Raw genomic sequence first — 27,870 nt, 5'->3', positions numbered from 1 at the left:
ACACAACCATCAATGCACTAAGTGTGTTAGCTGAACTAGCTCTGTTGGGAGAGCGTTTGACTAAATATCCCTGCTTTGATCCTTGGTTTCAGCAGTTTCATTTTAACTCAAAATCCACTAAAGTGAGTTAAATCGTTCATGCGTTTAGAGTTTTGGCAGCTTAGGTAAAATACCTCAAAAACCCTATGTTGCATTCTGGTGAATATAATTTTACAAATCCCGTTAGCATTCCATGCCAGTACAGTGTGTAGTTTTCATTCTGAAATTTTTTGAAGATTTTTAGTCTCTATATAAAAAACATCTGTCGGAAGTGGGATTCGAACCCACGCCTCCATAGGAGACTGCGACCTGAACGCAGCGGCTTAGACCGCTCGGCCATCCTGCCTTTCCTTTGTATTACACCTCCACCAATGCGAAAAAAAAAAAGAAGCCATGCGAGCTGTAAAACCGTTGTTTTAACACATGAAAAAACATCCCTATCGTTGGGGACATTTTACAACACTGTGCCCTACACCACCATCTGTCAACTAGGTGTATTTGCCGAAATAGCTCAGTTGGGAGATCGTTAGACTGAAGATCTAAAGGTCCCTGGTTCGGTCCCGGGTTTCGGCAGTTTCCTTATGTCTCAAAATCAACTGAAGTAAGTTAAGTCGTTGATGCGTTTAGAGTTTTAGCAGCTTAGTTAATATACCTCAAAGGCACTATTTTGCATTGTGGAGAAAATTGTTTTACATATCCCGTTAGCATTTCATGCCAGTACAGTGTTTGGTTTTCATTTTGAAAATTTTGAAGTTTTTTTTTCTTTATAAAAAGAGACATTTTTTTTTACATATCCGGTTAGCATTTCATGCCAGTACAGTGTTTGGTTTTCATTTTGAAAATTTTGAAGTTTTTTTTTCTTTATAAAAAGAGACATTTTTACACATGAAAAACCATTCCTATTATTGGGGACATCTTACAATGCTGTGCTCTACACAACCATCTACACAACCGTCAATGCACTAAGTGTGTTAGCTGAACTAGCTCTGTTGGGAGAGCGTTTGACTGCTTTGATCCTTGGTTTCAGCAGTTTCATTTTAACTCAAAATCCACTAAAGTGAGTTAAATCGTTGATGCGTTTAGAGTTTTGGCAGCTTAGGTAAAATACCTCAAAAGCCCTATGTTGCATTGTGGTGAATATAATTTTACAAATCCCATTAGCATTCCATGCCAGTACAGTGTGTAGTTTTCATTCAGAAATTTACATCTTACAATGCTGTGCTCTACACAACCATCTACACAACCATCAATGCACTAAGTGTGTTAGCTGAACTAACTCTGTTGGGAGAGCGTTTGACTAAATATCCCTGCTTTGATCCTTGGTTTCAGCAGTTTCATTTTAACTCAAAATCCACTAAAGTGAGTTAAATCGTTGATGCGTTTAGAGTTTTGGCAGCTTAGGTAAAATACCTCAAAAGCCCTATGTTGCATTGTGGTGAATATAATTTTACAAATCCCGTTAGCATTCCATGCCAGTACAGTGTGTAGTTTTCATTCTGAAATTTTTTGAAGATTTTTAGTCTCTATATAAAAAACATCTGTCAGAAGTGGGATTCGAACCCACGCCTCCAGAGGAGACTGCGACCTGAACGCAGCGCCTTAGACCGCTCGGCCATCCTGACTTTGCTTTGTATTACACCTCCACCAATGCAAAAAAAAAAGAAGCCATGCGAGCTGTAAAACCGTTGTTTTAACACATGAAAAAACATCCCTATCGTTGGGGACATTTTACAACACTGTGCCCTACACCACCATCTGTCAACTAGGTGTATTAGCCGAAATAGCTCAGTTGGGAGAGCGTTAGACTGAAGATCTAAAGGTCCCTGGTTTGATCCCAGGTTTCGGCAGTTTCCTTATGTCTCAAAATCAACTGAAGTAAGTTAAGTCGTTGATGCGTTTAGAGTTTTAGCAGCTTAGTTAATATACCTCATAGGCACTATTTTGCATTGTGGAGAAAATTGTTTTACATATCCCGTTAGCATTTCATGCCAGTACAGTGTTTGGTTTTCATTTTGAAAATTTTGAAGTTTTTTTTTCTTTATAAAAAGAGACATTTTTACACATGAAAAACCATTCCTATTATTGGGGACATCTTACTATGCTGTGCTCTACACAACCATCTACACAACCATCTACACAACCATCAATGCACTAAGTGTGTTAGCTGAACTAGCTCTGTTGGGAGAGCGTTTGACTAAATATCCCTGCTTTGATCCTTGGTTTCAGCAGTTTCATTTTAACTCAAAATCCACTAAAGTGAGTTAAATCGTTGATGCGTTTAGAGTTTTGGCAGCTTAGGTAAAATACCTCAAAAACCCTATGTTGCATTGTGGTGAATATAATTTTACAAATCCCGTTAGCATTCCATGCCAGTACAGTGTGTAGTTTTCATTCTGAAATTTTTTGAAGATTTTTAGTCTCTATATAAAAAACATCTGTCAGAAGTGGGATTCGAACCCACGCCTCCATAGGAGACTGCGACCTGAACGCAGCGGCTTAGACCGCTCGGCCATCCTGACTTTCCTTTGTATTACACCTCCACCAATGCGAAAAAAAAAAAGAAGCCATGCGAGCTGTAAAACCGTTGTTTTAACACATGAAAAAACATCCCTATCGTTGGGGACATTTTACAACACTGTGCCCTACACCACCATCTGTCAACTAGGAGTATTAGCCGAAATAGCTCAGTTGGGAGAGCGTTAGACTGAAGATCTAAAGGTCCCTGGTTCGATCCCGGGTTTCGGCAGTTTCCTTATGTCTCAAAATCAACTGAAGTAAGTTAAGTCATTGATGCGTTTAGAGTTTTAGCAGCTTAGTTAATATACCTCAAAGGCACTATTTTGCATTGTGGAGAAAATTGTTTTACATATCCCGTTAGCATTTCATGCCAGTACAGTGTTTGGTTTTCATTTTGAAAATTTTGAAGTTTTTTTTTCTTTATAAAAAGAGACATTTTTACACATGAAAAACCATTCCTATTATTGGGGACATCTTACAATGCTGTGCTCTACACAACCATCTACACAACCATCAATGCACTAAGTGTGTTAGCTGAACTAGCTCTGTTGGGAGAGCGTTTGACTAAATATCCCTGCTTTGATCCTTGGTTTCAGCAGTTTCATTTTAACTCAAAATCCACTAAAGTGAGTTAAATCGTTGATGCGTTTAGAGTTTTGGCAGCTTAGGTAAAATACCTCAAAAGCCCTATGTTGCATTGTGGTGAATATAATTTTACAAATCCCGTTAGCATTCCATGCCAGTACAGTGTGTAGTTTTCATTCTGAAATTTTTTGAAGATTTTTATTCTCTATATAAAAAACATCTGTCAGAAGTGGGATTCGAACCCACGCCTCCAGAGGAGACTGCGACCTGAACGCAGCGCCTTAGACCGCTCGGCCATCCTGACTTTGCTTTGTATTACACCTCCACCAATGCAAAAAAAAAAGAAGCCATGCGAGCTGTAAAACCGTTGTTTTAACACATGAAAAAACATCCCTATCGTTAGCGACATTTTACAACACTGTGCCCTACACCACCATCTGTCAACTAGGTGTATTAGCCGAAATAGCTCAGTTGGGAGAGCGTTAGACTAAAGGTCCCTGGTTCGATCCCGGGTTTCGGCAGTTTCCTTATGTCTCAAAATCAACTGAAGTAAGTTAAGTCGTTGATGCGTTTAGAGTTTTAGCAGCTTAGTTAATATACCTCATAGGCACTATTTTGCATTGTGGAGAAAATTGTTTTACATATCCCGTTAGCATTTCATGCCAGTACAGTGTTTGGTTTTCATTTTGAAAATTTTGAAGTTTTTTTTTCTTTATAAAAAGAGACATTTTTACACATGAAAAACCATTCCTATTATTGGGGACATCTTACAATGCTGTGCTCTACACAACCATCTACACAACCATCAATGCACTAAGTGTGTTAGCTGAACTAGCTCTGTTGGGAGAGCGTTTGACTAAATATCCCTGCTTTGATCCTTGGTTTCAGCAGTTTCATTTTAACTCAAAATCCACTAAAGTGAGTTAAATCGCTGATGCGTTTAGAGTTTTGGCAGCTTAGGTAAAATACCTCAAAAGCCCTATGTTGCATTGTGGTGAATATAATTTTACAAATCCCGTTAGCATTCCATGCCAGTACAGTGTGTAGTTTTCATTCTGAAATTTTTTGAAGATTTTTAGTCTCTATATAAAAAACATCTGTCAGAAGTGGGATTCGAACCCACACCTCCAGAGGAGACTGCGACCTGAACGCAGCGCCTTAGACCGCTCGGCCATCCTGACTTTGCTTTGTATTACACCTCCACCAATGCAAAAAAAAAAGAAGCCATGCGAGCTGTAAAACCGTTGTTTTAACACATGAAAAAACATCCCTATCGTTGGGGACATTTTACAACACTGTGCCCTACACCACCATCTGTCAACTAGGTGTATTAGCCGAAATAGCTCAGTTGGGAGAGCGTTAGACTGAAGATCTAAAGGTCCCTGGTTCGATCCCGGGTTTCGGCAGTTTCCTTATGTCTCAAAATCAACTGAAGTAAGTTAAGTCGTTGATGCGTTTAGAGTTTTAGCAGCTTAGTTAATATACCTCATAGGCACTATTTTGCATTGTGGAGAAAATTGTTTTACATATCCCGTTAGCATTTCATGCCAGTACAGTGTTTGGTTTTCATTTTGAAAATTTTGAAGTTTTTTTTTCTTTATAAAAAGAGACATTTTTACACATGAAAAACCATTCCTATTATTGGGGACATCTTACAATGCTGTGCTCTACACAACCATCTACACAACCATCAATGCACTAAGTGTGTTAGCTGAACTAGCTCTGTTGGGAGAGCGTTTGACTAAATATCCCTGCTTTGATCCTTGGTTTCAGCAGTTTCATTTTAACTCAAAATCCACTAAAGTGAGTTAAATCGCTGATGCGTTTAGAGTTTTGGCAGCTTAGGTAAAATACCTCAAAAGCCCTATGTTGCATTGTGGTGAATATAATTTTACAAATCCCGTTAGCATTCCATGCCAGTACAGTGTGTAGTTTTCATTCTGAAATTTTTTGAAGATTTTTAGTCTCTATATAAAAAACATCTGTCAGAAGTGGGATTCGAACCCACACCTCCAGAGGAGACTGCGACCTGAACGCAGCGCCTTAGACCGCTCGGCCATCCTGACTTTGCTTTGTATTACACCTCCACCAATGCAAAAAAAAAAGAAGCCATGCGAGCTGTAAAACCGTTGTTTTAACACATGAAAAAACATCCCTATCGTTGGGGACATTTTACAACACTGTGCCCTACACCACCATCTGTCAACTAGGTGTATTAGCCGAAATAGCTCAGTTGGGAGAGCGTTAGACTGAAGATCTAAAGGTCCCTGGTTCGATCCCGGGTTTCGGCAGTTTCCTTATGTCTCAAAATCAACTGAAGTAAGTTAAGTCGTTGATGCGTTTAGAGTTTTAGCAGCTTAGTTAATATACCTCATAGGCACTATTTTGCATTGTGGAGAAAATTGTTTTACATATCCCGTTAGCATTTCATGCCAGTACAGTGTTTGGTTTTCATTTTGAAAATTTTGAAGTTTTTTTTTCTTTATAAAAAGAGACATTTTTACACATGAAAAACCATTCCTATTATTGGGGACATCTTACAATGCTGTGCTCTACACAACCATCTACACAACCATCAATGCACTAAGTGTGTTAGCTGAACTAGCTCTGTTGGGAGAGCGTTTGACTAAATATCCCTGCTTTGATCCTTGGTTTCAGCAGTTTCATTTTAACTCAAAATCCACTAAAGTGAGTTAAATCGTTGATGCGTTTAGAGTTTTGGCAGCTTAGGTAAAATACCTCAAAAGCCCTATGTTGCATTGTGGTGAATATAATTTTACAAATCCCGTTAGCTTTCCATGCCAGTACAGTGTGTAGTTTTCATTCTGAAATTTTTTGAAGATTTTTAGTCTCTATATAAAAAACATCTGTCAGAAGTGGGATTCGAACCCACGCCTCCAGAGGAGACTGCGCCCTGAACGCAGCGCCTTAGACCGCTCGGCCATCCTGACTTTGCTTTGTATTACACCTCCACCAATGCAAAAAAAAAAAGAAGCCATGCGAGCTGTAAAACCGTTGTTTTAACACATGAATAAACATCCCTATCGTTGGGGACATTTTACAACACTGTGCCCTACACCACCATCTGTCAACTAGGTGTATTAGCCGAAATAGCTCAGTTGGGAGAGCGTTAGACTGAAGATCTAAAGGTCCCTGGTTCGATCCCGGGTTTCGGCAGTTTCCTTATGTCTCAAAATCAACTGAAGTAAGTTAAGTCGTTGATGCGTTTAGAGTTTTAGCAGCTTAGTTAATATACCTCAAAGGCACTATTTTGCATTGTGGAGAAAATTGTTTTACATATCCCGTTAGCATTTCATGCCAGTACAGTGTTTGGTTTTCATTTTGAAAATTTTGAAGTTTTTTTTTCTTTATTAAAAGAGACATTTTTACACATGAAAAACCATTCCTATTATTGGGGACATCTTACAATGCTGTGCTCTACACAACCATCTACACAACCATCAATGCACTAAGTGTGTTAGCTGAACTAGCTCTGTTGGGAGAGCGTTTGACTAAATATCCCTGCTTTGATCCTTGGTTTCAGCAGTTTCATTTTAACTCAAAATCCACTAAAGTGAGTTAAATCGTTGATGCGTTTAGAGTTTTGGCAGCTTAGGTAAAATACCTCAAAACCCTATGTTGCATTGTGGTGAATATAATTTTACAAATCCCGTTAGCATTCCATGCCAGTACAGTGTGTAGTTTTCATTCTGAAATTTTTTGAAGATTTTTAGTCTCTATATAAAAAACATCTGTCAGAAGTGGGATTCGAACCCACGCCTCCAGAGGAGACTGCGACCTGAACGCAGCGCCTTAGACCGCTCGGCCATCCTGACTTTGCTTTGTATTACACCTCCACCAATGCAAAAAAAAAAGAAGCCATGCGAGCTGTAAAACCGTTGTTTTAACACATGAAAAAACATCCCTATCGTTGGGGACATTTTACAACACTGTGCCCTACACCACCATCTGTCAACTAGGTGTATTAGCCGAAATAGCACAGTTGGGAGAGCGTTAGACTGAAGATCTAAAGGTCCCTGGTTCGATCCCGGGTTTCGGCAGTTTCCTTATGTCTCAAAATCAACTGAAGTAAGTTAAGTCGTTGATGCGTTTAGAGTTTTAGCAGCTTAGTTAATATACCTCAAAGGCACTATTTTGCATTGTGGAGAAAATTGTTTTACATATCCCGTTAGCATTTCATGCCAGTACAGTGTTTGGTTTTCATTTTGAAAATTTTGAATTTTTTTTTTCTTTATAAAAAGAGACATTTTTACACATGAAAAACCATTCCTATTATTGGGGACATCTTACAATGCTGTGCTCTACACAACCATCTACACAACCATCAATGCACTAAGTGTGTTAGCTGAACTAGCTCTGTTGGGAGAGCGTTTGACTAAATATCCCTGCTTTGATCCTTGGTTTCAGCAGTTTCATTTTAACTCAAAATCCACTAAAGTGAGTTAAATCGTTGATGCGTTTAGAGTTTTGGCAGCTTAGGTAAAATACCTCAAAACCCTATGTTGCATTGTGGTGAATATAATTTTACAAATCCCGTTAGCATTCCATGCCAGTACAGTGTGTAGTTTTCATTCTGAAATTTTTTGAAGATTTTTAGTCTCTATATAAAAAACATCTGTCAGAAGTGGGATTCGAACCCACGCCTCCAGAGGAGACTGCGACCTGAACGCAGCGCCTTAGACCGCTCGGCCATCCTGACTTTGCTTTGTATTACACCTCCACCAATGCAAAAAAAAAAAGAAGCCATGCGAGCTGTAAAACCGTTGTTTTAACACATGAAAAAACATCCCTATCGTTGGGGACATTTTACAACACTGTGCCCTACACCACCATCTGTCAACTAGGTGTATTAGCCGAAATAGCTCAGTTGGGAGAGCGTTAGACTGAAGATCTAAAGGTCCCTGGTTCGATCCCGGGTTTCGGCAGTTTCCTTATGTCTCAAAATCAACTGAAGTAAGTTAAGTCGTTGATGCGTTTAGAGTTTTAGCAGCTTAGTTAATATACCTCAAAGGCACTATTTTGCATTGTGGAGAAAATTGTTTTACATATCCCGTTAGCATTTCATGCCAGTACAGTGTTTGGTTTTCATTTTGAAAATTTTGAAGTTTTTTTTTCTTTATAAAAAGAGACATTTTTACACATGAAAAACCATTCCTATTATTGGGGACATCTTACAATGCTGTGCTCTACACAACCATCTTACACAACCATCAATGCACTAAGTGTGTTAGCTGAACTAGCTCTGTTGGGAGAGCGTTTGACTAAATATCCCTGCTTTGATCCTTGGTTTCAGCAGTTTCATTTTAACTCAAAATCCACTAAAGTGAGTTAAATCGTTGATGCGTTTAGAGTTTTGGCAGCTTAGGTAAAATACCTCAAAACCCTATGTTGCATTGTGGTGAATATAATTTTACAAATCCCGTTAGCATTCCATGCCAGTACAGTGTGTAGTTTTCATTCTGAAATTTTTTGAAGATTTTTAGTCTCTATATAAAAAACATCTGTCAGAAGTGGGATTCGAACCCACGCCTCCAGAGGAGACTGCGACCTGAACGCAGCGCCTTAGACCGCTCGGCCATCCTGACTTTGCTTTGTATTACACCTCCACCAATGCAAAAAAAAAAGAAGCCATGCGAGCTGTAAAACCGTTGTTTTAACACATGAAAAAACATCCCTATCGTTGGGGACATTTTACAACACTGTGCCCTACACCACCATCTGTCAACTAGGTGTATTAGCCGAAATAGCTCAGTTGGGAGAGCGTTAGACTGAAGATCTAAAGGTCCCTGGCTCGATCCCGGGTTTCGGCAGTTTCCTTATGTCTCAAAATCAACTGAAGTAAGTTAAGTCGTTGATGCGTTTAGAGTTTTAGCAGCTTAGTTAATATACCTCAAAGGCACTATTTTGCATTGTGGAGAAAATTGTTTTACATATCCCGTTAGCATTTCATGCCAGTACAGTGTTTGGTTTTCATTTTGAAAATTTTGAAGTTTTTTTTTCTTTATAAAAAGAGACATTTTTACACATGAAAAACCATTCCTATTATTGGGGACATCTTACAATGCTGTGCTCTACACAACCATCTACACAACCATCAATGCACTAAGTGTGTTAGCTGAACTAGCTCTGTTGGGAGAGCGTTTGACTAAATATCCCTGCTTTGATCCTTGGTTTCAGCAGTTTCATTTTAACTCAAAATCCACTAAAGTGAGTTAAATCGTTGATGCGTTTAGAGTTTTGGCAGCTTAGGTAAAATACCTCAAAACCCTATGTTGCATTGTGGTGAATATAATTTTACAAATCCCGTTAGCATTCCATGCCATTACAGTGTGTAGTTTTCATTCTGAAATTTTTTGAAGATTTTTAGTCTCTATATAAAAAACATCTGTCAGAAGTGGGATTCAAACCCACGCCTCCAGAGGAGACTGCGACCTGAACGCAGCGCCTTAGACCGCTCGGCCATCCTGACTTTGCTTTGTATTACACCTCCACCAATGCAAAAAAAAAAGAAGCCATGCGAGCTGTAAAACCGTTGTTTTAACACATGAAAAAACATCCCTATCGTTGGGGACATTTTACAACACTGTGCCCTACACCACCATCTGTCAACTAGGTGTAGTAGCCGAAATAGCTCAGTTGGGAGAGCGTTAGACTGAAGATCTAAAGGTCCCTGGTTCAATCCCGGGTTTCGGCAGTTTCCTTATGTCTCAAAATCAACTGAAGTAAGTTAAGTCGTTGATGCGTTTAGAGTTTTAGCAGCTTAGTTAATATACCTCATAGGCAATATTTTGCATTGTGGAGAAAATTGTTTTACATATCCCGCTAGCATTTCATGCCAGTACAGTGTTTGGTTTTCATTTTGAAAATTTTTAAGTTTTTTTTTCTTTATAAAAAGAGACATTTTTACACATGAAAAACCATTCCTATTATTGGGGACATCTTACAATGCTGTGCTCTACACAACCATCTACACAACCGTCAATGCACTAAGTGTGTTAGCTGAACTAGCTCTGTTGGGAGAGCTTTTGACTGCTTTGATCCTTGGTTTCAGCAGTTTCATTTTAACTCAAAATCCACTAAAGTGAGTTAAATCGTTGATGCGTTTAGAGTTTTGTAGTTTTCATTCTGAAATTTTTTGAAGATTTTTAGTCTCTATATAAAAAACATCTGTCAGAAGTGGGATTCGAACCTACGCCTCCAGAGGAGACTGCGACCTGAACGCAGCGCCTTAGACCGCTCGGCCATCCTGACTTTGCTTTGTATTACATCTCCACCAATGCAAAAAAGAAGCCATGCGAGCTGTAAAACCGTTGTTTTAACACATGAAAAAACATCCCTATCGTTCGGGACATTTTACAACACTGTGCCCTACACCACCATCTGTAAACTCGGTGTATTAGCCGAAATAGCTCAGTTGGGAGAGCGTTAGACTGAAGATCTAAAGGTCCCTGGTTCGATCCCGGGTTTCGGCAGTTTCCTTATGTCTCAAAATCAACTGAAGTAAGTTAAGTCGTTGATGCGTTTAGAGTTTTAGCAGCTTAGTTAATAACAAGGCACTATTTTGCATTGTGGAGAAAATTGTTTTACATATCCCGTTAGCATTTCATGCCAGTACAGTGTTTGGTTTTCATTTTGAAAATTTTGAAGTTTTTTTTTCTTTATAAAAAGAGACATTTTTACACATGAAAAACCATTCCTATTATTGGGGACATCTTACAATGCTGTGCTCTACACAACCATCTACACAACCGTCAATGCACTAAGTGTGTTAGCTGAACTAGCTCTGTTGGGAGAGCTTTTGACTGCTTTGATCCTTGGTTTCAGCAGTTTCATTTTAACTCAAAATCCACTAAAGTGAGTTAAATCGTTGATGCGTTTAGAGTTTTGTAGTTTTCATTCTGAAATTTTTTGAAGATTTTTAGTCTCTATATAAAAAACATCTGTCAGAAGTGGGATTCGAACCCACGCCTCCAGAGGAGACTGCGACCTGAACGCAGCGCCTTAGACCGCTCGGCCATCCTGACTTTGCTTTGTATTACACCTCCACCAATGCAAAAAAAAAAAGAAGCCATGCGAGCTGTAAAACCGTTGTTTTAACACATGAAAACACATCCCTATCGTTGGGGACATTTTACAACACTGTGCCCTACACCACCATCTGTCAACTAGGTGTATTAGCCGAAATAGCTCAGTTGGGAGAGCGTTAGACTGAAGATCTAAAGGTCCCTGGTTCGATCCCGGGTTTCGGCAGTTTCATTATGTCTCAAAATCAACTGAAGTAAGTTAAGTCGTTGATGCGTTTAGAGTTTTAGCAGCTTAGTTAATATACCTCATAGGCACTATTTTGCATTGTGGAGAAAATTGTTTTACATATCCCGTTAGCATTTCATGCCAGTACAGTGTTTGATTTTCATTTTGAAAATTTTGAAGTTTTTTTTTCTTTATAAAAAGAGACATTTTTACACATGAAAAACCATTCCTATTATTGGGGACATCTTACAATGCTGTGCTCTACACAACCATCTACACAACCATCAATGCACTAAGTGTGTTAGCTGAACTAGCTCTGTTGGGAGAGCGTTTGACTAAATATCCCTGCTTTGATCCTTGGTTTCAGCAGTTTCATTTTAACTCAAAATCCTCTAAAGTGAGTTAAATCGTTGATGCGTTTAGAGTTTTGGCAGCTTAGGTAAAATACCTCAAAAGCCCTATGTTGCATTGTGGTGCATATAATTTTACAAATCCCGTTAGCATTCCATGCCAGTACAGTGTTTGGTTTTCATTCTGAAAATTTTGAAGTTTTTTTTTCTTTATAAAAAGAGACATTTTTACACATGAAAAACCATTCCTATTATTGGGGACATCTTACAATGCTGTGCTCTACACAACCATCTACACAACCGTCAATGCACTAAGTGTGTTAGCTGAACTAGCTCTGTTGGGAGAGCGTTTGACTGCTTTGATCCTTGGTTTCAGCAGTTTCATTTTAACTCCCGTTAGCATGGAATGCTAACGGGATTTGTAAAATTATATTCACCACAATGCAACATAGGGCTTTTGAGGTATTTTACCTAAGCTGCCAAAACTCTAAACGCATCAACGATTTAACTCACTTTAGTGGATTTCATGCCAGTACAGTGTTTGGTTTTCATTTTGAAAATTTTGAAGTTTTTTTTTCTTTATAAAAAGAGACATTTTTACACATGAAAAACCATTCCTATTATTGGGGACATCTTACAATGCTGTGCTCTACACAACCATCTACACAACCATCAATGCACTAAGTGTGTTAGCTGAACTAGCTCTGTTGGGAGAGCGTTTGACTAAATATCCCTGCTTTGATCCTTGGTTTCAGCAGTTTCATTTTAACTCAAAATCCACTAAAGTGAGTTAAATCGTTGATGCGTTTAGAGTTTTGGCAGCTTAGGTAAAATACCTCAAAACCCTATGTTGCATTGTGGTGAATATAATTTTACAAATCCCGTTAGCATTCCATGCCAGTACAGTGTGTAGTTTTCATTCTGAAATTTTTTGAAGATTTTTAGTCTCTATATAAAAAACATCTGTCAGAAGTGGGATTCGAACCCACGCCTCCAGAGGAGACTGCGACCTGAACGCAGCGCCTTAGACCGTTGTTTTAACACATGAAAAAACATCCCTATCGTTGGGGACATTTTACAACACTGTGCCCTACACCACCATCTGTCAACTAGATGTATTAGCCGAAATAGCTCCGTTGGGAGAGCGTTAGACTGAAGATCTAAAGGTCCCTGGTTCGATCCCGGGTTTCGGCAGCTTCCTTATGTCTCAAAATCAACTGAAGTAAGTTAAGTCGTTGATGCGTTTAGAGTTTTAGCAGCTTAGTTAATATACCTCATAGGCACTATTTTGCATTGTGGAGAAAATTGTTTTACATATCCCGTTAGCATTTCATGCCAGTACAGTGTTTGGTTTTCATTTTGAAAATTTTGAAGTTTTTTTTTCTTTATAAAAAGAGACATTTTTACACATGAAAAACCATTCCTATTATTGGGGACATCTTACAATGCTGTGCTCTACACAACCATCTACACAACCATCAATGCACTAAGTGTGTTAGCTGAACTAGCTCTGTTGGGAGAGCGTTTGACTAAATATCCCTGCTTTGATCCTTGGTTTCAGCAGTTTCATTTTAACTCAAAATCCACTAAAGTGAGTTAAATCGTTGATGCGTTTAGAGTTTTGGCAGCTTAGGTAAAATACCTCAAAACCCTATGTTGCATTGTGGTGAATATAATTTTACAAATCCCGTTAGCATTCCATGCCAGTACAGTGTGTAGTTTTCATTCTGAAATTTTTTGAAGATTTTTAGTCTCTATATAAAAAAACATCTGTCAGAAGTGGGATTCGAACCCACGCCTCCAGAGGAGACTGCGACCTGAACGCAGCGCCTTAGACCGCTTGGCCATCCTGACTTTGCTTTGTAGTACACCTCCACCAATGCAAAAAAAAGAAGCCATGCGAGCTGTAAAACCGTTGTTTTAACACATGAAAAAACATCCCTATCGTTGGGGACATTTTACAACACTGTACCCTACACCACCATCTGTCAACTAGGTGTATTAGCCGAAATAGCTCAGTTGGGAGAGCGTTAGACTGAAGATCTAAAGGTCCCTGGTTCGATCCCGGGTTTCGGCAGTTTCCTTATGTCTCAAAATCAACTGAAGTAAGTTAAGTCGTTGATGCGTTTAGAGTTTTAGCAGCTTAGTTAATATACCTCATAGGCACTATTTTGCATTGTGGAGAAAATTGTTTTACATATCCCGTTAGCATTTCATGCCAGTACAGTGTTTGGTTTTCATTTTGAAAATTTTGAAGTTAATTTTTCTTTATAAAAAGAGACATTTTTACACATGAAAAACCATTCCTATTATTGGGGACATCTTACAATGCTGTGCTCTACACAACCATCTACACAACCATCAATGCACTAAGTGTGTTAGCTGAACTAGCTCTGTTGGGAGAGCGTTTGACTAAATATCCCTGCTTTGATCCTTGGTTTCAGCAGTTTCATTTTAACTCAAAATCCACTAAAGTGAGTTAAATCGTTTATGCGTTTAGAGTTTTGGCAGCTTAGGTAAAATACCTCAAAAGCCCTATGTTGCATTGTGGTGAATATAATTTTACAAATCCCGTTAGCATTCCATGCCAGTACAGTGTGTAGTTTTCATTCTGAAATTTTTTGAAGATTTTTAGTCTCTATATAAAAAACATCTGTCAGAAGTGGGAATCGAACCCACGCCTCCAGAGGAGACTGCGACCTGAACGCGGCGCCTTAGACCGCTCGGCCATCCAGACTTTGCTTTGTATTACACCTCCACCAATGCAAAAAAAAGAAGCCATGCGAGCTGTAAAACCGTTGTTTTAACACATGAAAAAACATCCCTATCGTTCGGGACATTTTACAACACTGTGCCCTACACCACCATCTGTCAACTAGGTGTATTAGCCGAAATAGCTCAGTTGGGAGAGCGTTAGACTGAAGATCTAAAGGTCCCGGGTTTCGGCAGTTTCCTTATGTCTCAAAATCAACTGAAGTAAGTTAAGTCGTTGATGCGTTTAGAGTTTTAGCAGCTTAGTTAATATACCTCATAGGCACTATTTTGCATTGTGGAGAAAATTGTTTTACATATCCCGTTAGCATTTCATGCCAGTACAGTGTTTGGTTTTCATTTTGAAAATTTTGAAGTTTTTTTTTCTTTATAAAAAGAGACATTTTTACACATGAAAAACCATTCCTATTATTGGGGACATCTTACAATGCTGTGCTCTACACAACCATCTACACAACCGTCAATGCACTAAGTGTGTTAGCTGAACTAGCTCTGTTGGGAGAGCGTTTGACTGCTTTGATCCTTGGTTTCAGCAGTTTCATTTTAACTCAAAATCCACTAAAGTGAGGTAAATCGTTGATGCGTTTAGAGTTTTGTAGTTTTCATTCTGAAATTTTTTGAAGATTTTTAGTCTCTATATAAAAAACATCTGTCAGAAGTGGGATTCGAACCCACGCCTCCAGAGGAGACTGCGACCTGAACGCAGCGCCTTAGACCGCTCGGCCATCCTGACTTTGCTTTGTATTACACCTCCACCAAGCTCTGTTGGGAGAGCGTTTGACTAAATATCCCTGCTTTGATCCTTGGTTTCAGCAGTTTCATTTTAACTCAAAATCCTCTAAAGTGAGTTAAATCGTTGATGCGTTTAGAGTTTTGGCAGCTTAGGTAAAATACCTCAAAAGCCCTATGTTGCATTGTGGTGAATATAATTTTACAAATCCCGTTAGCATTCCATGCCAGTACAGTGTGTAGTTTTCATTCTGAAATTTTTTGAAGATTTTTAGTCTCTATATAAAAAACATCTGTCAGAAGTGGGATTCGAACCCACGCCTCCAGAGGAGACTGCGACCTGAACGCAGCGCCTTAGACCGTTGTTTTAACACATGAAAAAACATCCCTATCGTTGGGGACATTTTACAACACTGTGCCCTACACCACCATCTGTCAACTAGGTGAATTAGCCGAAATAGCTCAGTTGGGAGAGCGTTAGACTGAAGATCTAAAGGTCCCTGGTTCGATCCCGGGTTTCGGCAGCTTCCTTATGTCTCAAAATCAACTGAAGTAAGTTAAGTCGTTGATGCGTTTTGAGTTTTAGCAGCTTAGTTAATATACCTCATAGGCACTATTTTGCATTGTGGAGAAAATTGTTTTACATATCCCGTTAGCATTTCATGCCAGTACAGTGTTTGGTTTTCATTTTGAAAATTTTGAAGTTTTTTTTTCTTTATAAAAAGAGACATTTTTACACATGAAAAACCATTCCTATTATTGGGGACATCTTACAATGCTGTGCTCTACACAACCATCTACACAACCATCAATGCACTAAGTGTGTTAGCTGAACTAGCTCTGTTGGGAGAGCGTTTGACTAAATATCCCTGCTTTGATCCTTGGTTTCAGCAGTTTCATTTTAACTCAAAATCCACTAAAGTGAGTTAAATCGTTGATGCGTTTAGAGTTTTGGCAGCTTAGGTAAAATACCTCAAAAGCCCTATGTTGCATTGTGGTGAATATAATTTTACAAATCCCGTTAGCATTCCATGCCAGTACAGTGTGTAGTTTTCATTCTGAAATTTTTTGAAGATTTTTAGTCTCTATATAAAAAACATCTGTCAGAAGTGGGATTCGAACCCACGCCTCCAGAGGAGACTGCGACCTGAACGCAGCGCCTTAGACCGCTTGGCCATCCTGACTTTGCTTTGTATTACACCTCCACCAATGCAAAAAAAAAGAAGCCATGCGAGCTGTAAAACCGTTGTTTTAACACATGAAAAAACATCCCTATCGTTGGGGACATTTTACAACACTGTGCCCTACACCACCATCTGTCAACTAGGTGTATTAGCCGAAATAGCTCAGTTGGGAGAGCGTTAGACTGAAGATCTAAAGGTCCCTGGTTCGATCCCGGGTTTCGGCAGTTTCCTTATGTCTCAAAATCAACTGAAGTAAGTTAAGTCGTTGATGCGTTTAGAGTTTTAGCAGCTTAGTTAATATACCTCATAGGCACTATTTTGCATTGTGGAGAAAATTGTTTTACATATCCCGTTAGCATTTCATGCCAGTACAGTGTTTGGTTTTCATTTTGAAAATTTTGAAGTTTTTTTTTCTTTATAAAAAGAGACATTTTTACACATGAAAAACCATTCCTATTATTGGGGACATCTTACAATGCTGTGCTCTACACAACCATCTACACAACCGTCAATGCACTAAGTGTGTTAGCTGAACTAGCTCTGTTGGGAGAGCGTTTGACTGCTTTGATCCTTGGTTTCAGCAGTTTCATTTTAACTCAAAATCCACTAAAGTGAGTTAAATCGTTGATGCGTTTAGAGTTTTGTAGTTTTCATTCTGAAATTTTTTGAAGATTTTTAGTCTCTATATAAAAAACATCTGTCAGAAGTGGGATTCGAACCCACACCTCCAGAGGAGACTGCGACCTGAACGCAGCGCCTTAGACCGCTCGGCCATCCTGACTTTGCTTTGTATTACACCTCCACCAATGCAAAAAAAAAAAGAAGCCATGCGAGCTGTAAAACCGTTGTTTATCGTTGGGGACATTTTACAACACTGTGCCCTACACCACCATCTGTCAACTAGGTGTATTAGCCGAAATAGCTCAGTTTGGAGAGCGTTAGACTGAAGATCTAAAGGTCCCTCGTTCGATCCCGGGTTTCGGCAGTTTCCTTATGTCTCAAAATCAACTGAAGTAAGTTAAGTCGTTGATGCGTTTAGAGTTTTAGCAGCTTAGTTAATATACCTCATAGGCACTATTTTGCATTGTGGAGAAAATTGTTTTACATATCCCGTTAGCATTTCATGCCAGTACAGTGTTTGATTTTCATTTTGAAAATTTTGAAGTTTTTTTTTCTTTATAAAAAGAGACATTTTTACACATGAAAAACCATTCCTATTATTGGGGACATCTTACAATGCTGTGCTCTACACAACCATCTACACAACCGTCAATGCACTAAGTGTGTTAGCTGAACTAGCTCTGTTGGGAGAGCGTTTGACTGCTTTGATCCTTGGTTTCAGCAGTTTCATTTTAACTCAAAATCCACTAAAGTGAGTTAAATCGTTGATGCGTTTAGAGTTTTGTAGTTTTCATTCTGAAATTTTTTGAAGATTTTTAGTCTCTATATAAAAAACATCTGTCAGAAGTGGGATTCGAACCCACACCTCCAGAGGAGACTGCGACCTGAACGCAGCGCCTTAGACCGCTCGGCCATCCTGACTTTGCTTTGTATTACACCTCCACCAATGCAAAAAAAAAAAGAAGCCATGCGAGCTGTAAAACCGTTGTTTTAACACATGAAAAAACATCCCTATCGTTGGGGACATTTTACAACACTGTGCCCTACACCACCATCTGTCAACTAGGTGTATTAGCCGAAATAGCTCAGTTGGGAGAGCGTTAGACTGAAGATCTAAAGGTCCCTGGTTCGATCCCGGGTTTCGGCAGTTTCCTTATGTCTCAAAATCAACTGAAGTAAGTTAAGTCGTTGATGCGTTTAGAGTTTTAGCAGCTTAGTTAATATACCTCATAGGCACTATTTTGCATTGTGGAGAAAATTGTTTTACATATCCCTTTAGCATTTCATGCCAGTACAGTGTTTGATTTTCATTTTGAAAATTTTGAAGTTTTTTTTTCTTTATAAATAGAGACATTTTTACACATGAAAAACCATTCCTATAATTGGGAACATCTTACAATGCTGTGCTCTACACAACCATCTACACAACCATCAATGCACTAAGTGTGTTAGCTGAACTAGCTCTGTTGGGAGAGCGTTTGACTGCTTTGATCCTTGGTTTCAGCAGTTTCATTTTAACTCAAAATCCACTAAAGAGAGTTCAATCGTTGATGTGTTTAGAGTTTTGGCAGCTTAGGTAAAATACCTCAAAAGCCCTATGTTGCATTGTGGTGAATATAATTTTACAAATCCCGTTAGCATTCCATGCCAGTACAGTGTGTAGTTTTCATTCTGAAATTTTTTGAAGATTTTTAGTCCCTATATAAAAAACATCTGTCAGAAGTTGGATTCGAACCCACGCCTCCAGAGGAGACTGCGACCTGAACGCAGCGCCTTAGACCGCTCGGCCATCCCGACTTTGCTTTGTATTACATTTCCACCAATGCAAAAAAAAAAAAAGAAGCCATGCGAGCTGTAAAACCGTTGTTTTAACACATGAAAAAACATCCCTATCGTTGGGGACATTTTACAATACTGTGCCCTACACCACCATCTGTCAACTAGGTGTGTTAGCTGAAATAGCTCAGTTGGGAGAGCGTTAGACTGAAAATTTAAAGGTCCCTGGTTCGATCCCGGGTTTCGGCAGTTTCCTTATGTCTCAAAATCAACTGAAGTAAGTTAAGTCGTTGATGCGTTTAGAGTTTTAGCAGCTTAGTTAATATACCTCATAGGCACTATTTTGCATTGTGGAGAAAATTGTTTTACATATCCCGTTAGCATTTCATGCCAGTACAGTGTTTGGTTTTCATTTTGAAAATTTTGAAGTTTTTTTTTCTTTATAAAAAGAGACATTTTTACACATGAAATACCATTCCTATTATTGGGGACATCTTACAATGCTGTGCTCTACACAACCATCTACACAACCATCAATGCACTAAGTGTGTTAGCTGAACTAGCTCTGTTGGGAGAGCGTTTGACTGCTTTGATCCTTGGTTTCAGCAGTTTCATTTTAACTCAAAATCCACTAAAGAGAGTTCAATCGTTGATGTGTTTAGAGTTTTGGCAGCTTAGGTAAAATACCTCAAAAGCCCTATGTTGCATTGTGGTGAATATAATTTTACAAATCCCGTTAGCATTCCATGCCAGTACAGTGTGTAGTTTTCATTCTGAAATTTTTTGAAGATTTTTAGTCTCCATATAAAAAACATCTGTCAGAAGTGGGATTCGAACCCACGCCTCCAGAGGAGACTGCGACCTGAACGCAGCGCCTTAGACCGCTCGGCCATCCTGACTTTGCTTTGTATTACATTTCCACCAATGCAAAAAAAAAACAGAAGCCATGCGAGCTGTAAAACCGTTGTTTTAACACATGAAAAAACATCCCTATCGTTGGGGACATTTTACAACACTGTGCCCTACACCACCATCTGTCAACTAGGTGTGTTAGCCGAAATAGCTCAGTTGAGAGAGCGTTAGTCTGAAGATCTAAAGGTCCCTGGTTCGATCCCGGGTTTCGGCAGTTTCCTTATGTCTCAAAATCAACTGAAGTAAGTTAAGTCGTTGATGCGTTTAGAGTTTTAGCAGCTTAGTTAATATACCTCAAAGGCACTATTTTGCATTGTGGAGAAAATTGTTTTACATATCCCTTTAGCATTTCATGCCAGTACAGTGTTTGGTTTTCATTTTGAAAATTTTGAAGTTTTTTTTCTTTATAAAAAGAGACATTTTTACACATGAAAAACCATTCCTATTATTGGGGACATCTTACAATGCTGTGCTCTACACAACCATCTACACAACCATCAATGCACTAAGTGTGTTAGCTGAACTAGCTCTGTTGGGAGAGCGTTTGACTAAATATCCCTGCTTTGATCCTTGGTTTCAGCAGTTTCATTTTATCTCAAAATCCACTAAAGTGAGTTAAATCGTTGATGCGTTTAGAGTTTTGGCAGCTTAGGTAAAATACCTCAAAAGCCCTATGTTGCATTGTGGTGAATATAATTTTACAAATCCCGTTAGCATTTCATGCCAGTACAGTGTTTGGTTTTCATTTTGAAAATTTTGAAGTTTTTTTTTCTTTATAAAAAGAGACATTTTTACATTTTGAGTTAAATCGTTGATGCGTTTAGAGTTTTGGCAGCTTAGGTAAAATATCTCAAAAGCCCTATGTTGCATTGTGGTGAATATAATTTTACAAATCCCGTTAGCTTTACATGCCAGTACAGTGTGTAGTTTTCATTCTGAAATTTTTTGAAGATTTTTAGTCTCTATATAAAAAACATCTGTCAGAAGTGGGATTCGAACCCACGCCTCCAGAGGAGACTGCGACCTGAACGCAGCGCCTTAGACCGCTCGGCCATCCTGACTTTGCTTTGTATTACATCTCCACCAATGCAAAAAAAAAAAGAAGCCATGCGAGCTGTAAAACCGTTGTTTTAACACATGAAAAAACATCCCTATCGTTCGGGACATTTTACAACACTGTGCCCTACACCACCATCTGTCAACTAGGTGTATTAGCCGAAATAGCTCAGTTGGGAGAGCGTTAGACTGAAGATCTACAGGTCCCTGGTTAGATCCCGGGTTTCGGCAGTTTCCTTATGTCTCAAAATCAACTGAAGTAAGTTAAGTCGTTAATGCGTTTAGAGTTTTAGCAGCTTAGTTAATATACCTCAAAGGCACTATTTTGCATTGTGGAGAAAATTGTTTTACATATCCCTTTAGCATTTCATGCCAGTACAGTGTTTGGTTTTCATTTTGAAAATTTTGAAGTTTATTTTTCTTTATAAAAAGAGACATTTTTACACATGAAAAACCATTCCTATTATTGGGGACATCTTACAATGCTGTGCTCTACACAACCATCTACACAACCATCAATGCACTAAGTGTGTTAGCTGAACTAGCTCTGTTGGGAGAGCGTTTGACTAAATATCCCTGCTTTGATCCTTGGTTTCAGCAGTTTCATTTTAACTTAAAATCCACTAAAGTGAGTTAAATCGTTGATGCGTTTAGAGTTTTGGCAGCTTAGGTAAAATACCTCAAAAGCCCTATGTTGCATTGTGGTGAATATAATTTTACAAATCCCGTTAGCATTCCATGCCAGTACAGTGTGTAGTTTTCATTCTGAAATTTTTTGAAGATTTTTAGTCTCTTTATAAAAAACATCTGTCAGAAGTGGGATTCGAACCCACGCCTCCAGAGGAGACTGCGACCTGAACGCAGCGCCTTAGACCGCTCGGCCATCCTGACTTTGCTTTGTATTTCACCTCCACCAATGCAAAAAAAAAAAGAAGCCATGCGAGCTGTAAAACCGTTGTTTTAGCACATGAAAAAGCATCCCTATCGTTGGGGACATTTTACAATACTGTGCCCTACACCACCATCTGTCAACTAGGTGTGTTAGCCGAAATAGCTCAGTTGGGAGAGCGTTAGACTGAAGATCTAAAGGTCCCTGGTTCGATCCCGGGTTTCGGCAGTTTCCTTATGTCTCAAAATCAACTGAAGTAAGTTAAGTCGTTGATGCGTTTAGAGTCTTAGCAGCTTAGTTAATATACCTCAAAGGCACTATTTTGCATTGTGGAGAAAATTGTTTTACATATCCCGTTAGCATTTCATGCCAGTACAGTGTTTAGTTTTCATTTTTAAAAATTTTGAAGTTAATTTTTCTTTATAAAAAGAGACATTTTTACACATGAAAAACCATTCCTATTATTGGGGACATCTTACAATGCTGTGCTCTACACAACCATCTACACAACCATCAATGCACTAAGTGTGTTAGCTGAACTAGCTCTGTTGGGAGAGCGTTTGACTAAATATCCCTGCTTTGATCCTTGGTTTCAGCAGTTTCATATTAACTCAAAATCCACTAAAGTGAGTTAAATCATTGATGCATTTAGAGTTTTGGCAGCTTAGGTAAAATACCTCAAAAGCCCTATGTTGCATTGTGGTGAATATAATTTTACAAATCCCGTTAGCATTCCATGCCAGTACAGTGTGTAGTTTTCATTCTGAAATTTTTTGAAGATTTTTAGTCTCTATATAAAAAACATCTGTCAGAAGTTGGATTCGAACCCACGCCTCCAGAGGAGACTGCGACCTGAACGCAGCGCCTTAGACCGCTCGGCCATCCTGACTTTGCTTTGTATTACATTTCCACCAATGCAAAAAAAAAACAGAAGCCATGCGAGCTGTAAAACCGTTGTTTTAACACATGAAAAAACATCCCTATCGTTGGGGACATTTTACAACACTGTGCCCTACACCACCATCTGTCAACTAGGTGTGTTAGCCGAAATAGCTCAGTTGAGAGAGCGTTAGTCTGAAGATCTAAAGGTCCCTGGTTCGATCCCGGGTTTCGGCAGTTTCCTTATGTCTCAAAATCAACTGAAGTAAGTTAAGTCGTTGATGCGTTTAGAGTTTTAGCAGCTTAGTTAATATACCTCAAAGGCACTATTTTGCATTGTGGAGAAAATTGTTTTACATATCCCTTTAGCATTTCATGCCAGTACAGTGTTTGGTTTTCATTTTGAAAATTTTGAAGTTTTTTTTCTTTATAAAAAGAGACATTTTTACACATGAAAAACCATTCCTATTATTGGGGACATCTTACAATGCTGTGCTCTACACAACCATCTACACAACCATCAATGCACTAAGTGTGTTAGCTGAACTAGCTCTGTTGGGAGAGCGTTTGACTAAATATCCCTGCTTTGATCCTTGGTTTCAGCAGTTTCATTTTATCTCAAAATCCACTAAAGTGAGTTAAATCGTTGATGCGTTTAGAGTTTTGGCAGCTTAGGTAAAATACCTCAAAAGCCCTATGTTGCATTGTGGTGAATATAATTTTACAAATCCCGTTAGCATTTCATGCCAGTACAGTGTTTGGTTTTCATTTTGAAAATTTTGAAGTTTTTTTTTCTTTATAAAAAGAGACATTTTTACATTTTGAGTTAAATCGTTGATGCGTTTAGAGTTTTGGCAGCTTAGGTAAAATATCTCAAAAGCCCTATGTTGCATTGTGGTGAATATAATTTTACAAATCCCGTTAGCTTTACATGCCAGTACAGTGTGTAGTTTTCATTCTGAAATTTTTTGAAGATTTTTAGTCTCTATATAAAAAACATCTGTCAGAAGTGGGATTCGAACCCACGCCTCCAGAGGAGACTGCGACCTGAACGCAGCGCCTTAGACCGCTCGGCCATCCTGACTTTGCTTTGTATTACATCTCCACCAATGCAAAAAAAAAAAGAAGCCATGCGAGCTGTAAAACCGTTGTTTTAACACATGAAAAAACATCCCTATCGTTCGGGACATTTTACAACACTGTGCCCTACACCACCATCTGTCAACTAGGTGTATTAGCCGAAATAGCTCAGTTGGGAGAGCGTTAGACTGAAGATCTACAGGTCCCTGGTTAGATCCCGGGTTTCGGCAGTTTCCTTATGTCTCAAAATCAACTGAAGTAAGTTAAGTCGTTAATGCGTTTAGAGTTTTAGCAGCTTAGTTAATATACCTCAAAGGCACTATTTTGCATTGTGGAGAAAATTGTTTTACATATCCCTTTAGCATTTCATGCCAGTACAGTGTTTGGTTTTCATTTTGAAAATTTTGAAGTTTATTTTTCTTTATAAAAAGAGACATTTTTACACATGAAAAACCATTCCTATTATTGGGGACATCTTACAATGCTGTGCTCTACACAACCATCTACACAACCATCAATGCACTAAGTGTGTTAGCTGAACTAGCTCTGTTGGGAGAGCGTTTGACTAAATATCCCTGCTTTGATCCTTGGTTTCAGCAGTTTCATTTTAACTTAAAATCCACTAAAGTGAGTTAAATCGTTGATGCGTTTAGAGTTTTGGCAGCTTAGGTAAAATACCTCAAAAGCCCTATGTTGCATTGTGGTGAATATAATTTTACAAATCCCGTTAGCATTCCATGCCAGTACAGTGTGTAGTTTTCATTCTGAAATTTTTTGAAGATTTTTAGTCTCTTTATAAAAAACATCTGTCAGAAGTGGGATTCGAACCCACGCCTCCAGAGGAGACTGCGACCTGAACGCAGCGCCTTAGACCGCTCGGCCATCCTGACTTTGCTTTGTATTTCACCTCCACCAATGCAAAAAAAAAAAGAAGCCATGCGAGCTGTAAAACCGTTGTTTTAGCACATGAAAAAACATCCCTATCGTTGGGGACATTTTACAATACTGTGCCCTACACCACCATCTGTCAACTAGGTGTGTTAGCCGAAATAGCTCAGTTGGGAGAGCGTTAGACTGAAGATCTAAAGGTCCCTGGTTCGATCCCGGGTTTCGGCAGTTTCCTTATGTCTCAAAATCAACTGAAGTAAGTTAAGTCGTTGATGCGTTTAGAGTCTTAGCAGCTTAGTTAATATACCTCAAAGGCACTATTTTGCATTGTGGAGAAAATTGTTTTACATATCCCGTTAGCATTTCATGCCAGTACAGTGTTTAGTTTTCATTTTTAAAAATTTTGAAGTTAATTTTTCTTTATAAAAAGAGACATTTTTACACATGAAAAACCATTCCTATTATTGGGGACATCTTACAATGCTGTGCTCTACACAACCATCTACACAACCATCAATGCACTAAGTGTGTTAGCTGAACTAGCTCTGTTGGGAGAGCGTTTGACTAAATATCCCTGCTTTGATCCTTGGTTTCAGCAGTTTCATATTAACTCAAAATCCACTAAAGTGAGTTAAATCATTGATGCATTTAGAGTTTTGGCAGCTTAGGTAAAATACCTCAAAAGCCCTATGTTGCATTGTGGTGAATATAATTTTACAAATCCCGTTAGCATTCCATGCCAGTACAGTGTGTAGTTTTCATTCTGAAATTTTTTGAAGATTTTTAGTCTCTATATAAAAAACATCTGTCAGAAGTGTGATTCGAACCCACACCTCCAGAGGAGACTGCGACCTATACGCAGTCCCTTAAGCCACTCGGCCATCCTGACTTTGCTTTGTATTTCACCTCCACCAATGCAAAAAAAAAAAGAAGCCATGCGAGCTGTAAAACCGTTGTTTTAGCACATGAAAAAACATCCCTATCGTTGGGGACATTTTACAATACTGTGCCCTACACCACCATCTGTCAATTAGGTGTGTTAGCCGAAATAGCTCAGTTGGGAGAGCGTTAGACTGAAGATCTAAAGGTCCCTGGTTCGATCCCGGGTTTCGGCAGTTTCCTTATGTCTCAAAATCAACTGAAGTAAGTTAAGTCGTTGATGCGTTTAGAGTCTTAGCAGCTTAGTTAATATACCTCAAAGGCACTATTTTGCATTGTGGAGAAACTTGTTTTACATATCCCGTTAGCATTTCATGCCAGTACAGTGTTTAGTTTTCATTTTTAAAAATTTTGAAGTTAATTTTTCTTTATAAAAAGAGACATTTTTACACATGAAAAACCATTCCTATTATTGGGGACATCTTACAATGCTGTGCTCTACACAACCATCTACACAACCATCAATGCACTAAGTGTGTTAGCTGAACTAGCTCTGTTGGGAGAGCGTTTGACTAAATATCCCTGCTTTGATCCTTGGTTTCAGCAGTTTCATATTAACTCAAAATCCACTAAAGTGAGTTAAATCGTTGATGCATTTAGAGTTTTGGCAGCTTAGGTAAAATACCTCAAAAGCCCTATGTTGCATTGTGGTGAATATAATTTTACAAATCCCGTTAGCATTCCATGCCAGTACAGTGTGTAGTTTTCATTCTGAAATTTTTTGAAGATTTTTAGTCTCTATATAAAAAACATCTGTCAGAAGTGTGATTCGAACCCACACCTCCAGAGGAGACTGCGACCTATACGCAGCTCCTTAGGCCACTCGGCCATCCTGACTTTGCTTTGTATTGCATCTCCACCAATGCAAATAAAAAAAAGAAGCCATGCGAGCTGTAAAACCGTTGTTTTAGCACATGAAAAAACATCCCTATCGTTGGGGACATTTTACAATACTGTGCCCTACACCACCATCTGTCAACTAGGTGTGGTAGCCGAAATAGCTCAGTTGGGAGAGTGTTAGACTGAAGATCTAAAGGTCCCTGGTTCGATCCCGGGTTTCGGCAGTTTCCTTATGTCTCAAAATCAACTGAAGTAAGTTAAGTCGTTGATGCGTTTAGAGTTTTAGCAGCTTAGTTAATATACCTCATAGGCACTATTTTGCATTGTGGAGAAAATTGTTTTACATATCCCGTTAGTATTTCATGCCAGTACAGTGTTTGGTTTTCATTTTGAAAATTTTGAAGTTTTTTTTTCTTTATAAAAAGAGACATTTTTACACATGAAAAACCATTCCTATTATTGGGGACATCTTACAATGCTGTGCTCTACACAACCATCTACACAACCATCAATGCACTAAGTGTGTTAGCTGAACTAGCTCTGTTGGGAGAGCGTTTGACTGCTTTGATCCTTGGTTTCAGCAGTTTCATTTTAACTCAAAATCCACTAAAGTGAGTTAAATCGTTGATGCGTTTAGAGTTTTGGCAGCTTAGGTAAAATACCTCAAAAGCCCTATGTTGCATTGTGGTGAATATAATTTTACAAATCCCGTTAGAATTCCATGCCAGTACAGTGTGTAGTTTTCATTCTGAAATTTTTTGAAGATTTTAAGTCTCTACATAAAAAACATCTGTCAGAAGTGGGATTCGAACCCACGCCTCCAGAGAAGACTGCGACCTGAACGCAGCGCCTTAGACCGCTCGGCCATCCTGACTTTGCTTTGTATTACACCTCCACCAATGCAAAAAAAAAAGAAGCCATGCGAGCTGTAAAACCGTTGTTTTAACACATGAAAAAACATCCCTATCGTTGGGGACATTTTACAACACTGTGCCCTACACCACCATCTGTCAACTAGGTGTATTAGCCGAAATAGCTCAGTTGGGAGAGCGTTAGACTAAAGGTCCCTGGTTCGATATCGGGTTTCGGCAGTTTCCTTATGTCTCAAAATCAACTGAAGTAAGTTAAGTCGTTGATGCGTTTAGAGTTTTAGCAGCTTAGTTAATATACCTCAAAGGCACTATTTTGCATTGTGGAGAAAATTGTTTTACATATCCCGTTAGCATTTCATGCCAGTACAGTGTTTAGTTTTCATTTTGAAAATTTTGAAGTTAATTTTTCTTTATAAAAAGAGACATTTTTACACATGAAAAACCATTCCTATTATTGGGGACATCTTACAATGCTGTGCTCTACACAACCATCTACACAACCATCAATGCACTAAGTGTGTTAGCTGAACTAGCTCTGTTGGGAGAGCGTTTGACTAAATATCCCTGCTTTGATCCTTGGTTTCAGAAGTTTCATTTTAACTCAAAATCCACTAAAGTGAGTTAAATTGTTGATGCGTTTAGAGTTTTGGCAGCTTAGGTAAAATACCTCA

The 27,870-nt window shown here is 38.7% G+C and overlaps 42 non-coding genes across 42 annotated transcripts; 18 read left to right on the top strand and 24 right to left on the bottom strand.

Moving 5' to 3' along the window:
• Positions 1–1,578: 1,578 nt before the first annotated feature.
• On the bottom strand, positions 1,579–1,661 carry TRNAL-CAG (transfer RNA leucine (anticodon CAG)). Its single transcript has one exon. It is a non-coding gene; the product is annotated as a tRNA-Leu (tRNA).
• Positions 1,662–1,813: 152 nt separating this feature from the next.
• TRNAF-GAA (transfer RNA phenylalanine (anticodon GAA)) lies at positions 1,814–1,886 on the top strand. Its single transcript has one exon. It is a non-coding gene; the product is annotated as a tRNA-Phe (tRNA).
• Positions 1,887–2,475: 589 nt separating this feature from the next.
• Positions 2,476–2,558, bottom strand: TRNAL-CAG (transfer RNA leucine (anticodon CAG)). The gene has a single exon. It is a non-coding gene; the product is annotated as a tRNA-Leu (tRNA).
• Positions 2,559–2,712: 154 nt separating this feature from the next.
• On the top strand, positions 2,713–2,785 carry TRNAF-GAA (transfer RNA phenylalanine (anticodon GAA)). Its single transcript has one exon. It is a non-coding gene; the product is annotated as a tRNA-Phe (tRNA).
• Positions 2,786–3,362: 577 nt separating this feature from the next.
• TRNAL-CAG (transfer RNA leucine (anticodon CAG)) lies at positions 3,363–3,445 on the bottom strand. The gene has a single exon. It is a non-coding gene; the product is annotated as a tRNA-Leu (tRNA).
• A 794-nt stretch (positions 3,446–4,239) lies between these two features.
• Positions 4,240–4,322, bottom strand: TRNAL-CAG (transfer RNA leucine (anticodon CAG)). The gene has a single exon. It is a non-coding gene; the product is annotated as a tRNA-Leu (tRNA).
• A 152-nt stretch (positions 4,323–4,474) lies between these two features.
• On the top strand, positions 4,475–4,547 carry TRNAF-GAA (transfer RNA phenylalanine (anticodon GAA)). Its single transcript has one exon. It is a non-coding gene; the product is annotated as a tRNA-Phe (tRNA).
• Positions 4,548–5,124: 577 nt separating this feature from the next.
• Positions 5,125–5,207, bottom strand: TRNAL-CAG (transfer RNA leucine (anticodon CAG)). The gene has a single exon. It is a non-coding gene; the product is annotated as a tRNA-Leu (tRNA).
• Positions 5,208–5,359: 152 nt separating this feature from the next.
• TRNAF-GAA (transfer RNA phenylalanine (anticodon GAA)) lies at positions 5,360–5,432 on the top strand. Its single transcript has one exon. It is a non-coding gene; the product is annotated as a tRNA-Phe (tRNA).
• A 577-nt stretch (positions 5,433–6,009) lies between these two features.
• On the bottom strand, positions 6,010–6,092 carry TRNAL-CAG (transfer RNA leucine (anticodon CAG)). Its single transcript has one exon. It is a non-coding gene; the product is annotated as a tRNA-Leu (tRNA).
• A 153-nt stretch (positions 6,093–6,245) lies between these two features.
• Positions 6,246–6,318, top strand: TRNAF-GAA (transfer RNA phenylalanine (anticodon GAA)). The gene has a single exon. It is a non-coding gene; the product is annotated as a tRNA-Phe (tRNA).
• A 576-nt stretch (positions 6,319–6,894) lies between these two features.
• On the bottom strand, positions 6,895–6,977 carry TRNAL-CAG (transfer RNA leucine (anticodon CAG)). The gene has a single exon. It is a non-coding gene; the product is annotated as a tRNA-Leu (tRNA).
• Positions 6,978–7,778: 801 nt separating this feature from the next.
• Positions 7,779–7,861, bottom strand: TRNAL-CAG (transfer RNA leucine (anticodon CAG)). The gene has a single exon. It is a non-coding gene; the product is annotated as a tRNA-Leu (tRNA).
• A 153-nt stretch (positions 7,862–8,014) lies between these two features.
• On the top strand, positions 8,015–8,087 carry TRNAF-GAA (transfer RNA phenylalanine (anticodon GAA)). Its single transcript has one exon. It is a non-coding gene; the product is annotated as a tRNA-Phe (tRNA).
• Positions 8,088–8,664: 577 nt separating this feature from the next.
• Positions 8,665–8,747, bottom strand: TRNAL-CAG (transfer RNA leucine (anticodon CAG)). Its single transcript has one exon. It is a non-coding gene; the product is annotated as a tRNA-Leu (tRNA).
• An 801-nt stretch (positions 8,748–9,548) lies between these two features.
• TRNAL-CAG (transfer RNA leucine (anticodon CAG)) lies at positions 9,549–9,631 on the bottom strand. The gene has a single exon. It is a non-coding gene; the product is annotated as a tRNA-Leu (tRNA).
• A 152-nt stretch (positions 9,632–9,783) lies between these two features.
• TRNAF-GAA (transfer RNA phenylalanine (anticodon GAA)) lies at positions 9,784–9,856 on the top strand. Its single transcript has one exon. It is a non-coding gene; the product is annotated as a tRNA-Phe (tRNA).
• Positions 9,857–10,330: 474 nt separating this feature from the next.
• Positions 10,331–10,413, bottom strand: TRNAL-CAG (transfer RNA leucine (anticodon CAG)). Its single transcript has one exon. It is a non-coding gene; the product is annotated as a tRNA-Leu (tRNA).
• A 148-nt stretch (positions 10,414–10,561) lies between these two features.
• On the top strand, positions 10,562–10,634 carry TRNAF-GAA (transfer RNA phenylalanine (anticodon GAA)). The gene has a single exon. It is a non-coding gene; the product is annotated as a tRNA-Phe (tRNA).
• A 469-nt stretch (positions 10,635–11,103) lies between these two features.
• On the bottom strand, positions 11,104–11,186 carry TRNAL-CAG (transfer RNA leucine (anticodon CAG)). Its single transcript has one exon. It is a non-coding gene; the product is annotated as a tRNA-Leu (tRNA).
• Positions 11,187–11,339: 153 nt separating this feature from the next.
• On the top strand, positions 11,340–11,412 carry TRNAF-GAA (transfer RNA phenylalanine (anticodon GAA)). Its single transcript has one exon. It is a non-coding gene; the product is annotated as a tRNA-Phe (tRNA).
• A 2,121-nt stretch (positions 11,413–13,533) lies between these two features.
• Positions 13,534–13,616, bottom strand: TRNAL-CAG (transfer RNA leucine (anticodon CAG)). The gene has a single exon. It is a non-coding gene; the product is annotated as a tRNA-Leu (tRNA).
• Positions 13,617–13,766: 150 nt separating this feature from the next.
• Positions 13,767–13,839, top strand: TRNAF-GAA (transfer RNA phenylalanine (anticodon GAA)). Its single transcript has one exon. It is a non-coding gene; the product is annotated as a tRNA-Phe (tRNA).
• Positions 13,840–15,184: 1,345 nt separating this feature from the next.
• TRNAL-CAG (transfer RNA leucine (anticodon CAG)) lies at positions 15,185–15,267 on the bottom strand. Its single transcript has one exon. It is a non-coding gene; the product is annotated as a tRNA-Leu (tRNA).
• A 447-nt stretch (positions 15,268–15,714) lies between these two features.
• Positions 15,715–15,787, top strand: TRNAF-GAA (transfer RNA phenylalanine (anticodon GAA)). Its single transcript has one exon. It is a non-coding gene; the product is annotated as a tRNA-Phe (tRNA).
• A 577-nt stretch (positions 15,788–16,364) lies between these two features.
• On the bottom strand, positions 16,365–16,447 carry TRNAL-CAG (transfer RNA leucine (anticodon CAG)). Its single transcript has one exon. It is a non-coding gene; the product is annotated as a tRNA-Leu (tRNA).
• A 151-nt stretch (positions 16,448–16,598) lies between these two features.
• Positions 16,599–16,671, top strand: TRNAF-GAA (transfer RNA phenylalanine (anticodon GAA)). Its single transcript has one exon. It is a non-coding gene; the product is annotated as a tRNA-Phe (tRNA).
• Positions 16,672–17,145: 474 nt separating this feature from the next.
• Positions 17,146–17,228, bottom strand: TRNAL-CAG (transfer RNA leucine (anticodon CAG)). The gene has a single exon. It is a non-coding gene; the product is annotated as a tRNA-Leu (tRNA).
• Positions 17,229–17,906: 678 nt separating this feature from the next.
• TRNAL-CAG (transfer RNA leucine (anticodon CAG)) lies at positions 17,907–17,989 on the bottom strand. Its single transcript has one exon. It is a non-coding gene; the product is annotated as a tRNA-Leu (tRNA).
• A 153-nt stretch (positions 17,990–18,142) lies between these two features.
• TRNAF-GAA (transfer RNA phenylalanine (anticodon GAA)) lies at positions 18,143–18,215 on the top strand. Its single transcript has one exon. It is a non-coding gene; the product is annotated as a tRNA-Phe (tRNA).
• Positions 18,216–19,020: 805 nt separating this feature from the next.
• TRNAF-GAA (transfer RNA phenylalanine (anticodon GAA)) lies at positions 19,021–19,093 on the top strand. Its single transcript has one exon. It is a non-coding gene; the product is annotated as a tRNA-Phe (tRNA).
• Positions 19,094–19,660: 567 nt separating this feature from the next.
• On the bottom strand, positions 19,661–19,743 carry TRNAL-CAG (transfer RNA leucine (anticodon CAG)). The gene has a single exon. It is a non-coding gene; the product is annotated as a tRNA-Leu (tRNA).
• A 991-nt stretch (positions 19,744–20,734) lies between these two features.
• TRNAL-CAG (transfer RNA leucine (anticodon CAG)) lies at positions 20,735–20,817 on the bottom strand. The gene has a single exon. It is a non-coding gene; the product is annotated as a tRNA-Leu (tRNA).
• An 803-nt stretch (positions 20,818–21,620) lies between these two features.
• TRNAL-CAG (transfer RNA leucine (anticodon CAG)) lies at positions 21,621–21,703 on the bottom strand. Its single transcript has one exon. It is a non-coding gene; the product is annotated as a tRNA-Leu (tRNA).
• A 153-nt stretch (positions 21,704–21,856) lies between these two features.
• TRNAF-GAA (transfer RNA phenylalanine (anticodon GAA)) lies at positions 21,857–21,929 on the top strand. The gene has a single exon. It is a non-coding gene; the product is annotated as a tRNA-Phe (tRNA).
• Positions 21,930–22,507: 578 nt separating this feature from the next.
• On the bottom strand, positions 22,508–22,590 carry TRNAL-CAG (transfer RNA leucine (anticodon CAG)). Its single transcript has one exon. It is a non-coding gene; the product is annotated as a tRNA-Leu (tRNA).
• Positions 22,591–23,581: 991 nt separating this feature from the next.
• TRNAL-CAG (transfer RNA leucine (anticodon CAG)) lies at positions 23,582–23,664 on the bottom strand. The gene has a single exon. It is a non-coding gene; the product is annotated as a tRNA-Leu (tRNA).
• Positions 23,665–24,467: 803 nt separating this feature from the next.
• On the bottom strand, positions 24,468–24,550 carry TRNAL-CAG (transfer RNA leucine (anticodon CAG)). The gene has a single exon. It is a non-coding gene; the product is annotated as a tRNA-Leu (tRNA).
• A 153-nt stretch (positions 24,551–24,703) lies between these two features.
• Positions 24,704–24,776, top strand: TRNAF-GAA (transfer RNA phenylalanine (anticodon GAA)). The gene has a single exon. It is a non-coding gene; the product is annotated as a tRNA-Phe (tRNA).
• An 814-nt stretch (positions 24,777–25,590) lies between these two features.
• TRNAF-GAA (transfer RNA phenylalanine (anticodon GAA)) lies at positions 25,591–25,663 on the top strand. Its single transcript has one exon. It is a non-coding gene; the product is annotated as a tRNA-Phe (tRNA).
• Positions 25,664–26,478: 815 nt separating this feature from the next.
• Positions 26,479–26,551, top strand: TRNAF-GAA (transfer RNA phenylalanine (anticodon GAA)). The gene has a single exon. It is a non-coding gene; the product is annotated as a tRNA-Phe (tRNA).
• A 567-nt stretch (positions 26,552–27,118) lies between these two features.
• Positions 27,119–27,201, bottom strand: TRNAL-CAG (transfer RNA leucine (anticodon CAG)). Its single transcript has one exon. It is a non-coding gene; the product is annotated as a tRNA-Leu (tRNA).
• Positions 27,202–27,870: the final 669 nt, after the last annotated feature.

The sequence above is a fragment of the Hyla sarda genome, chromosome 1 (genome assembly GCF_029499605.1).
Source record: "Hyla sarda isolate aHylSar1 chromosome 1, aHylSar1.hap1, whole genome shotgun sequence".
Lineage (NCBI taxonomy): Eukaryota > Metazoa > Chordata > Amphibia > Anura > Hylidae > Hyla > Hyla sarda.
Note: the sequence above shows the minus strand (reverse complement) of the source record. Positions and strands in the feature narration are given on the sequence as shown.